This window comes from Xyrauchen texanus, chromosome 6, assembly GCF_025860055.1.
Source record: "Xyrauchen texanus isolate HMW12.3.18 chromosome 6, RBS_HiC_50CHRs, whole genome shotgun sequence".
In the NCBI taxonomy this organism is placed as follows: domain Eukaryota; kingdom Metazoa; phylum Chordata; class Actinopteri; order Cypriniformes; family Catostomidae; genus Xyrauchen; species Xyrauchen texanus.
The window spans coordinates 692,995-705,494 of NC_068281.1; the positions used below are offsets into that span (position 1 = coordinate 692,995).

The window sequence follows — 12,500 nt, forward strand, 5'->3', positions numbered from 1 at the left end:
CTATTTAGTGCATGACTTAAGCTCCAGTGTGCCGTCTGTCTGCACTGGTCTCAGAACAGTTATAGGAGAGCTATAGGATGCACCCTTGCTCCCTATTTAGTGCATGACTTAACCTCCAGTGTGCCGTCTGTCTGCACTGGTCTCAGAACAGTTATAGGAGAGCTATAGGATGCTCCCTTGCTCCCTATTTAGTGCATGACTTAACCTCCAGTGTGCCGTCTGTCTGCACTGGTCTCAGAACAGTTATAGGAGAGCTATAGGATGCTCCCTTGCTCCCTATTTAGTGCATGACTTAAGCTCCAGTGTGCCGTCTGTCTGCACTGGTCTCAGAACAGTTATAGGAGAGCTATAGGATGCTCCCTTGCTCCCTATTTAGTGCATGACTTAACCTCCAGTGTGCCGTCTGTCTGCACTGGTCTCAGAACAGTTTGAAATGCACCTTATTTTCATCATAACTCCATATGAAGGCTCTGAAAGACACATTTATCAGTTTATAGGATTTCTAATGAAGAGCTGGTGCTATTGTTATTTTTATTGTCACGATAAATATGCTCAAAAGGGCATAATAGATGAAACTAGAGACTCAAGAGGCTAAACACACTTCTAGAAAGTTGCATATTGAAGTCATCTCTGTTCTGTTTAAATATGTTCCCCTATTAAATTGACACAAAGTAAAATTTTAAAGCAGCATGAACACTTACTGGAACTTGTAACTATGATTTTTAAGAGTGTGATGAACGAACACCTACTGTTGGACACCATAAGTAGACAAATTAACCAAAGTGTGTGTGTACACGTGTGAAACCGCTATTAAGTAACAAGTTTGAGTAGCATTGATAACATGTTTTAATTGAACGTGTCGAGTTAAAACTCAAACAGATTCTCTTCATTTATAAATGTATTGCTTTGAAGAAAAAAAATAAAAATACCGTCCAGTTACATGTTTCTTTCTTGATACTAGTTACATTTCAAACCTCACACACATGAGAGAAGGGAACACAAAGGGCCAGATGTGTTATAAATGAATACAGTTGATGTGCTACACTGAATCGTGACCTTCTGCAACCGGACTTCAGCAATGAGGTACCAGCTTCAGTCGTGATCAACAAGGAAACGCGGAGTGTTGCAACAGAAGAGACACAACATGAGGAAATACAAGTCTTTACAATCATTTTAAAAACCACCGTTCACGTCTCTCACACACACAAGTCCGGGTCACTCACATGTTTGTGTCCTGTCAGATAACAGAAGGCCGCTGCAGCCGAACGCTCATCTTCACACGTCAAACACTTTCATAAACGGCAACATTTCCTACAGTAAAGATGGAAATACACTCGTGCAGCTCTCAGACAAACCCTTCATTGATTTATGAAATCTCTCATACAGTCATGTTGATCATGTTATCACAGACGCCCAATAGGAGCCTCCGTTCTGCAGGGGAGCGTTATAGTATTAAGAGAGTGAGACGATTTGATAAGTTCATTTGATTATTGGAAGTTAAAATCACACATGCTGCATTAGGACTCTGTGATCAATGGCCCGTTTAAGACCAATATGCCGTAATAAATGCACTTCTCAAAAGTCACAGGTCTGTTTGTCTTCAAAAGCACTGGAGATTTTCTTCTCATCTGAAACGATTGATGTACGGTCGGTGTACGGTCCTCCACACCGAGATACATTTTAACGCTCATGAGAGAAAACGTACTGTTCGAAACATCAAACCTGACGTGATAATGCTACATACTGCGTTCTGTAACAATACTTTAACCAGTGTATAAACCATTTACTGCAACAAACAAAACTTTACATTTTTTTGTATTTTTCCAGGAATATAAAAAACACAAAAAAAAAAAAAAACAAAAACACAAAAACAAAATGCATTTACTTAAAAGCCAAACGAAGACTTGAATAATCTCATTCAACAGCATTTGTGACATGATTACCACAAAAATTGTACAAAATAAAATAAACACAAATGGCTTATAATGGAAGTCCATGGGGGACATTCTGGAGGCAGAAATGTGACGCTTTTAATTTTATAAAAATCACTCCCATTAATTCGGTTAAAACTTCATGTATTATTTGAACTTTAATGTTGTTTAAATCATCGGTTTATGGTTGTTTTAGGGTTTGCATCGTCATGGCAACCCCATTGACTTCCATTATAAGTGTGTCACTGAAACGCACAGTTAAAGAACAGGAGGAACGAGTGGAAATTAATTTGTGGTGATCAACATTGACACATTAACTCAAGATACTCTGAAAACAAGTCTTAATATTTCACACATGCTTCAAGTAAACGCATCATGTTTTAAAAGACGTTTCGATATTTTAACGCAATGTTGTGAATGCCCGTTAAAGCCGGTGACGTGAATAAAAACAGTCCGAGTGTTTCACAGTTTTTGCTCCTCAGTCGATTCTACAGTATGAACCGATTAAAATCGCAGCCAGTCATTAATGCCCGTGTGTCCGGATCCTTTTCAAGCAGCGTTACAGCGCAAATTATTTTCCTTCCAACCTTTAATTTCAATGGTTTGTTCCTGTCGTCCGTCCCTCCACCAGCGGCGTAATCCCATCTAGTCGTTCATCCGTTCACCTCAAGCCACAACAAACTCCGAGCTCATGTCCGCCTGCACGTCGGGTTTCCAGACCGGCTCTTGAAAGTCCAGATCCAAGGACCCGTCACTGGATAGACTGCTGTTGCTATGACTACGAGCAGCCTTGCGACTGGCCGGCCAGTGGTACGGCTCTGCGCGTGTCTCTCTTGGCTTTCCGTTGCAGTCGTCGCTGCTGCAGTAAGAGTTGCAGCTGCTGCACTTTACAGCGAGTGGCTTTGTTTTCGGTCTGCCGCAAACGCTCACCTGACAGACAGACAGAGAGAGAGAGACAGAGAGAGAGAGAACACTTTAAATATGACATTACAGCAAACTAAATCACTTCCAGTAGCGTTTCACCAGTTTGGTACCATGGCCCTAAAGCCATCTTGCCACCACTGTGGAGGTGTGCTTGGGGTTATTGTGCATTTGGACGACCAGGAGCAGCGGCTCCTTCCTTGCTGAGCCTTTCAGGTGATGTCCATATAGGACTGGTTTTGCTGTGGATCTAGATACTCGTCCACCTGTTTCCTCCAGCATCTTCACAAGGTAAAATTTGTTTTAATGACTTCAAGCGAAGTGTACGTAACCTTCTGACTTCAACTGTAGCGGATCAGTGATTGGAGTGAATGTGTCTGATGTAATTGGCTGCCGACAGGTTTGTTTTTAAAGGAAATGACGGACGAGTGCGAACGCAAAAATGGCAAGAATGAGATTCTTAAACTATAATTGATTGCACGGCTGAAATTCACGAGAACACATCCAGCTCTTTTGGATTAAAGCCAAAACACCACATTATACTATGATGTAGAAATAATCATAAAAAAATAAAAATTAAATAAAAAGCACCATTACATTTCCACGACTTTCCAAAAAAAAAGAGACTGACAAATTACAGCAGTATTTTTAAATATACTAAATTATAATATCTATCGAAATCATAATTTAATATAATACAATATATAACAATGTAATTTCAAATATATTATAATTAAGGCCGTCAATCGATTAATTGATCAAATACATGGTATGCCAATTAATCGAATTAATTGCAATTGATCACATAAATATTTGCTTAAAGTTCCTCAAATAAAAATAATTCAATAAGTGATGATTAAATACTTAGTTATATTGAAATTATAAATAAAATATATATATATAAAAAAAAAAATAAATAAAAAAAAAAAAGACAATAGGGCTGCAACTAACGATTATTAGACTATTATTGTAACGATTAATCTTCAGCTCTTAACCGATTATTCCGCTTGTCCAGACTTATGTATTAAACGCGTTTACGAACAATAGAGGACAAAATCATCTTTTATAAATCTCTCTGAATGACATTCACTGAATAAAAAAGGGAAAACTACTTCGTATCAAGTTTAATTCAGTAAAAAAAAAAAAAAAATCCTTTGTGTTTTTGTCCCCCCTTTAAAAAATTTCAAAATCCTTCCGATATATTTACTTAACACATAAGATATTTAAATGTGCTTTAAGAGAATGCATCTTAAATATTATTTTATATATTAGTGTATTTTTTACTTCTGCGAGTGCGATAAAGATTAAAAAGATTATTTATATTCAAAATCAATTCCCTAAATATCTTATATGCAGCTTCTCTCGATCTGCTTCTGTAATATTTGAACTTTAATAAAAGCTTTAACGCATTAAACAACCACGTTATAATGCGGTCGCGTTACATCTTTAACGCGCTCGCGTTCAACGCGGTACATTACAATGGGTCAGCAACCTTTTTGACATGAAGTGCCGTATTTCATTTTCCCGTTCAACGGCTGGGATCATGAGCAAGGGTTAGATAAAGATGTATATCGGAATAGTGTCCACCTCTCACCTTTGTTGGCGTGCCAATGCTGGCACATAGGTTGCCAACCCTATATATAAAAACATTTAAAGTGTAGTTTACTAGATTTACCCAGCTACAAACGAAGGTGAAAAATCATCAGTCTGAGGGAGAGTCCATAAAAACACTCAATTTCCCATCTCTTTATTTTAGGGTGAAATATGAGCCGGACATGTTCCCGTCAGGTTTAATGGGATTCACTTGTACACCTATAAAATAGATTGTAGACCAGGTGATGTCGGTTCTTTCCAGTTCTACTGCCGTCTGTGAATCATTCATACCTCATCAGCATGTTTTCCACTCAACATACGCACGTATGCACAAATTGAGTGTGCAGGAGGCGAACTGAATCATTCATGCAGCCGTATGTTGGAAAGATGTGTGCAGAGATAGCGGTGTGTGTGTGTGTAAGCTCAGCAGTGCTTGTTAATGAATACTACCGGGGTCATGACCCCCTGCAATAAAACACAGAGCTCCGCTGTGAGCTCCGAGAGGTCACGTCTCGTTCAGAGAAGGAGAGTCACACAGCAACGCATGACACACACACACACACAGCGCTGTGACTCACCAGACGGTCTGCGCAGGGGCAAGTGCCGCGCTCGGTCTGAGGTAGGTGAGGGTGGAGGCGAGCAGGGCGAGGCCGGTGGGCACTGAGTCTGACAGCGCAGATGTGTGATGGTCGGGGGCACTCTGGTAATGCCGCGTGGCACTCAAGAGATCGTTCAAGATCTGCAGGATAGTGGTGATGTCACGGCGAGGATGCCCACTGCCGTCCTGACAGCTGGGGTGTAAAGTACCTGGGAAGGGGGTAGAGCTCAGGTAAATATGCAGTATAATAAAACAACAGTGTGATTGTTCAGCTGGCTGCGTGCGTCTGAGGCGAGACAATACCTGAGAATGTTCCTGAGAAAACGCCAGGTGCGTGATTCACCAGACTGTCGATGATCGCACCTGGTTTGAGTCTCTGTTTGGGGGACTGATCACTGCCTTCAGCCTAAACACACACACACACAGTCACACACACAGTCACACACACCATTGAAACGGTGCTAGAATTATCATTTTGGCTGAACTATTCTGTTAATAGTAGTGTGTGCACTAAACTGTTTGTGCATCATACCTCATGGCAGGGTGTAGTGGGGGTGGGGCCATGTCCACTGTGGGCGTGGCTGCAGAGAGGTGTGGGAGGGGCTGGGTGGTCACTCTGTGGTGAGTTTGAGCTGCAAGGTGAGAGTTGAGGGTCTTCAGTGCCGTCCGCTCCTGCAGGTGTCGTTCTGCTGTCTGTTGGCACTCTGGAGACGGGTGGCATGCGATGCTGCGCGGCAGACTGCTGAGCCGCCAGCTGCAGTTGAACAAACATCATGTGATCCCCCACTCGCAGGGCAAGGGTCAGAGGGCACCGCCCCGACAGGAAGTCGCTGACCTGGAGACAATGACAGACAGATGTTGATGCAACTTACACACTCAGTTTCTCATTATTACTCCAACGGTCTGAATGATCGAACTGTACTACAGTATGAACGCTACCTCATGAGGCCCGTCGTGATTATTGGAGATTTACAGTTTAAGGCAATTTTGATGATTCATGCTTCCACCCATTTAACGGAGTTTTAAACATAATACTGGGAAAACTGCAATGGAACGCCTCTTTATGTTGGACTTACAACTCGTGCAGGAATCTTCAGCTGATTTTGCTCAAATGCAACACACACTTATCAGTATGGTTGCTATGGGACGTCTCAGTCACTCACACACACACACACACACACACACACACACACACACACACACACACACACACACACACACACACACACACACACACACACACACACACACACACACACACACACACACACACACACACACACACACACACACACACACACACACACACACACACACACACACACACACACACACACACACACACACACACACACACACACACACACACACACACACACACACACACCTCGGTTGACGATGAAGGCATTGAAAATGCCCCTCTTCGACACGTTTGTGTCATCTAAAACCTGGATTGGTGGTGGCGTAGTGGGCTAAAGCACATAACTGGCAATCAGAAGGTTTTATACACAGCTTCCACACGATTGGCTGATTAGAGAATCACATGGATGGTGTAACGAGGGGAACCTGCACAATATTAGGCAGGTGCTCTTAATGCTGTGGCTGATTGCTGTATTAATATGTGACCATACCGGCACAGAGCGAACAGTTGAACTCAAACATCAGCGTCACTCCAAGCTATGAGCATCTGTGGAACTGGAGTTTGATTCAGAAAGCAACACAAGTCTGAGCTCTTCATGCATCGCTCAAACCACAAAACCATCACATCACATTAATCGCTCACATCAGCGCTTCGTGAGATTGGAGGAGATGACTGTTCAGGTGAGGGAGGCCGTGATCTAATGAGTCAAGCTCATTTGAATCTGCTCACATTCTCACGAGTGATGAAGAGCGATGCGTTGAGAAGCTGAAGAGTGTTTTGCTCAAGTTTAAAGGTTGTGTTTGGGCGCAGTGACTGCAATGGGCATGCCCTTGTCTCGGGCAGATATCAGTCAATGCTGTGGGTGAACCCAAAAGCAGAGGAGTCTGGGATTTACACTGGCTATACTCGGCATATGACATCCAGCGTTTGGATTCTCAGAAACGGTGGGCTGGTACAGACAGTAGTAAAGACACATGGGTAATAAACTGGTGGGTAAAACCCAAAACGGTGTCTGTTCTGATAGGGTCATGGTTTCAGTACGCTCTTGTTATTGGTCATGTTCAGAAAAATAAAACATTGTTACCAAATAGAATATAGTTTTCTCTGGATTTGGCAGTAAACACTGCGAGATTTGCCCTCACAACAAATCACCATGTTTTACTACGGTAACCAAAGTTTAACTACGGTATTTGTAGTGAAATCATAGTAACCACAAACATAGTTACGGTCATTGTAACAATATTACAGTAAAATCACGGTTACTAAATGGAATCTACAGTGTTACTGGGGTAAAACAATTGTTAATTGTAGCAAAACTTTGTTTATCAAATGATAAAACATTGAAACGGGCTTTTATGGATAATAACGGTGTGCGTGATGACGTCATGCCTAATATCAGTTTTGGTTTAGCGCAACAGAAATGTGTCCTGAAGCGTTTCCATACAGAAATGTGTTCATCACTAATTCACCTCCAGATGTCCTGATGTTCTCCTCTGAAGTTTGGGGGTAAATGGGGAGACTTCAGTGAAATGATCCAGTTTACTGTCACTTTAATGAACAAATAAAAGCAGTCAGAAGAGGAATTGCAGTAGTGAGCAGCTGCTGTTCTGATGGGACTGTGATATCGGTCCTGATGTTGCACCTGTCACAGGTTGCCATCGGTTACGACCCGAAAGTGAATCATCATGACTCTGTTCAAGCAGCAAGAGTGGAGAAACTTTGTGTCAGGATCATCATGGATGTGTTTCTGATGTGTGACCGATATTAAAGAAACATTGATGCGTGTAATATCCGTGTTACATACATGATACATTCCTCATGTCCCGCATATTTCTCCAGTGACTTTAACCACCAAATGAACTTGATGATCATCTCAAATGTATTTGAGCATCGTAATATAATTTGTATTTTCTGAAGCAGTAAATGTGATCTGAGGTAAAGACAGTTCGATTTAAAGTATTTAAACGTGTAAAAATGTTCAAAAGCAGTTTTTCCTGAAAGTGAACTCGGCATTGGACGAATAGTTCTGATAGTTTAGAATCTTGAGAAAAGTCTAGAACATTCTGAGAGTCATTCAGACTTTATTCATCTACAGAACAGAGTACGGCTAATATAACGCACACACACACTTTCCAAAAGTAAATCTAAACAATCATTTTATATAATTGGGCTGCAAGTGCTCAAAAAAAAAAAAAAGTATACAAAATATAAATAAAACCACTCGCTTAAGATATTCTCCTAACATGGTGTATTTATATTATTATAAATCATCTTTATGCACAGAAATGATGTTTTGTATTGTGGAATAATTCTGTGACTGTCGTCTATTATTTTGAATGATGTGCAAAAGCATCTTTAATAAATAAACGGATGATTACAGCGATTAAATGAATCACAAACAGTGTTCGTTCATTAGTTCTCCTTGTGCTTGTTGATGACCGGTGCATGATACGAGATATTAGTGTTGCACTCCTGGAAGTGTCACAGATCGGATCAATATCCCGTAAAGATCAATCCATAATCACGTACAATACATGATCTTTCAATACTGTCGTCATGGTAACACAGGCTAACGGTTGGGGCAAACTGTGATGTGACACTATATTTTGGCATTAATGACAATTTTAGTTTCCAAACCAGTTTTTCGCGACATTTGATTTAACGAACAGAGTTTATGCGCTTTAGTTAAATGGAAAAATATGATGTCAACATGTGACATTAGCGATAATGTGCGTTTACGTCAGCTGTATTTTGATGCGGCAAAACGTGTGGAAAAAAAAAAAATCTTTGGATGGAAACGCAGTTATTACTACAGTCATGGCTACTGCAATATTACTATAGTAGCCGTACAGTAAACATGGTTTTACTACAGTATTTCTGAATAAATCCAAGGTTAATTTTAATAAGTGCCGTAAACTAATTTTTCCCCCTTAATTACCAACTCAATATTTAATACCTGCATTTATGCTTACGGATCAACAAAAGTGCATTTAATATCCCGTGTGTCGCGCACTAACCTCTGGTAATGCCAGCGTAAATAAATAAACAAACGTCGATGTATTTCCAAGCAATGTCCGCAAACCGTGCCCGTTTGTAAAGGTTTTAGGAGACTCGCCATTTTGATTGACAGCAAAACAGAAAACGTTCCCAGACAGAAGACTTTAATGACGCAGGGGCTTTTATCAAGTCACACCAACGCGTGCAGAACTGTGATGTCATCAACTGATTTAACATACATTGGTTAACAGCACAGGTTCTCTCTGAAGAAAGTTGACATGTGAAACGTGCAGAGCGATGCAGGTGCATTAGCGGAGGTTATATCCGCGCGGGTCTATTTGGCGCTTAATTTCTTCGGCAAACTGGATGAGTCATTAAACTTGAGCTGAACCGTGGTGAAAATGTCACCAAACCACGGGTACCAGACGGATCTTTGGAGAGGACATCTATAGGTCAGCGAGTCACCACGAATCATAAAACTCATAATGTGCATGTGTAACGCAACCGCTAACTGGAACAAGCGCTATACCAATGCGGCGAGGTTTTGCATAAGTGACAAACAATACTCAAATGTAACGTTTGCTGATTTGTTTTAACAGATGTATCATTTTAAGTGGTATATTGATGTAGGAGCCACATCTTACCAATCTTACTCATAAGGAGACGGTTTGCTCACATGTGACATCAGTTGACACTTCTAGTGCAACATTGTAACAATTTCAGCCCCCATTTCTGAACCAATCAAACAAGCTACAGGTCTGAAAACGACTCAGTTGTTACAATGTTGCATTCGCTCCTTGGTGTGGTTTGCGTTCACAAGGCAACGTTATAAAACCGTCAATTAATAAGTCACATGTGAATGATGGATACGAGTTATAACATTTCGATTGTGGTTAAATGTGTCGGTTATTAGTTGCTCTGTATGATGTCAGCATTGAAAAAGGCCCGTTGCCACGGTCACAGAGCACGCTCCCATACGCGCACACACGCATGCAAATGGCAGAGTGAAGCCACGATGCCGTCCTGCCCGTGTCTGTTCTGACGCCATCCAAATATATATCGGTTTCCTCATGACTGCGCGCTCCACACTGGGTCGTTAATCAATGAATCAGGAGATATGATCTGCACGCATTACAGGAACTTCATGCATAAATCTGTTCATGTAGCAGATGGGGACAAATTCAGATGAGTAGATTAAAGGTTTGCAAATGAAACCACAGTGTGGGATTCATGACGCAGCAGTGACAGCGACTCCTCGTCTTGTGCTTGGCGATCTGAACACGAGTTACGTAATCCTATTCGACGGCCCAGAGCTGCACTCGCAAGCAGGTTTGGAGGAAGGGAGTCTGGGGTTTAAAGCGGTTTACATAACACCAGAGAGGTTAGCACGCAGATTAAAGATCACGATACGAGTGTCGTGCTGCATCTGTTTGCACACGAGAGGAACTTTGAAAAAGGAGAAATTGTTCATAGGGCTTTGATGCAGAACCACAAACCAAGCGTTCCACAAAACGTCCAGGACGAAGTGTGGAAATGTGGAATTTCAGCAACAGAGACTGAACACAAGAGCAGATGTTGAGCGTTAGCGCGTCTCTTAGGGGCTTGTAATCGCTAACATTCCTCCAGTGTAAGTCAACTAAGTGAATGAGCTCATTCCAGTGATGTGGCTTTGATGAATGGCACACTCACCGCGTGTAAACACCCCTCCTCCCTCTCTCACGCTGTCGGGAACATGCGAGTCATGATGTTCACCACTTCACTCACAAAGACAGGCGGCAAATAAAGACTGGAGAGGTCACGATGCAGTCGGCCGTCCCTCGACAGCAGTCGAATTACCTCAAAACGCTCCATTAAAACCAAACAGGCAGATCATTCCCGATGGTCTCCTTCCTATTTGAATGACTGGTCCCTCCCTCAGACAAAAATACAAAACCCTCATTTCATGCATTTAGGACCATACATGTACATGCTATCATGACATGCTTAAAAAAAAAAAAAGCCTCAGGTAAATCAAAGTGTCTCAGATGCTCAAATGTTAAGACTGAATGATTTACAATGATGCTAAATAGTATATAATAAACAGCAATGGTTGATGATGTATTGCATTGCCAGTCTTGTTCGGGACACAACATCATCATACTAGCCGGATAGCCATCTTGTGGCTACCAAGCCTCATTATTAGCTACCAAGACAGCAGGACTCATCAGCGAATAGTTAATAACTGGCTAATTTCGGAGTCTGGGTATCTCAGCGAATGTTGACGCTGACTATCACACCTGGAGTCATGAGTTTGAATCCAGGGCGTGTGGTGAGTGACTCCAGTCAGGTCTCCTTAGCAACCAAATTGGCCCGGTTGCTAGGGAGGGCAGAGTCACATGGGGTAACCTCCTCGTGGTCGCTATAATGTGGTTCTCGCTCTCGGTGGGGCGTGTGGCGAGTTGTGTGTGGATGCCGTGGAGAATAGCGTGAAGCCTCCACACGCGCTACGTCTCCATGGTAACGCCCTCAACAAGTCACGTTTTGGTGACATGCACCCGATACGATCGTTTTTCAGGATTATTTTATTTTATTACGATTTATTTTTCAGGATATTCTTCCCCTCTGCTGCAGCTCTTAAATCTCATTGGCACTTCTGCATATTCACACTGGCGCACAGAGACAGACAGTTGACAAACTTCCTGATTCCTGAAACAGACATCCACCCACGCGTACACCCACACACAAGATATAACGACTTCAAGAGGAAACACATCAAGACAAAACGCATACAAGAGACACGAAACATTTGAGAGTTCCTGTAGGTGCCCGTTTTTAGTGTACACACTCATTACGGCAGGATTTCCAGGTTAAAAATACCTCCAGCGTCAGCTGCACCTCCAACCACATCTTATAACGAAGAGCTCCAGCACACACGCTAATGCCAAAGTTCACATTAAGTTGCATCTGCTGCACATATGCTGCACACTTGCGTCACACGCACACGGTTCAGCTGGGGGTGCACAGTGTTTTCCATCGTCTGTCTGCTCGGATCCCGATGACACCGTCCCATGAAAAACATGTTCATCTCATATTTCATCCACAACCCATCCCAAAAAAAAAAAAAAAAAGTTTTAATTTTTTTTTATTACAGTAAGGTTTTATTTTTCCTGCATTATTTTAATAAAATAAATTCAACCCCCCCACCCCCCCCCCCCTTCTAATTTTGGGGTGAAATGTGATCTGAACACGCTCATGACAGGTTTCATGAGATTCAGAGCTATGAGTGTCTGTTCTAGGAAATCTTTTCTGATCAACGAGAGTTTCTAACCACACACACACT

At 41.9% G+C, this 12,500-nt stretch overlaps 1 pseudogene; it reads right to left on the minus strand.

Annotated features, from left to right (window-relative positions):
* Positions 1-713: 713 nt before the first annotated feature.
* The window catches only part of LOC127645799 (midnolin-like), a 14,364-nt pseudogene continuing 2,577 nt past the window's right edge, over positions 714-12,500 (minus strand).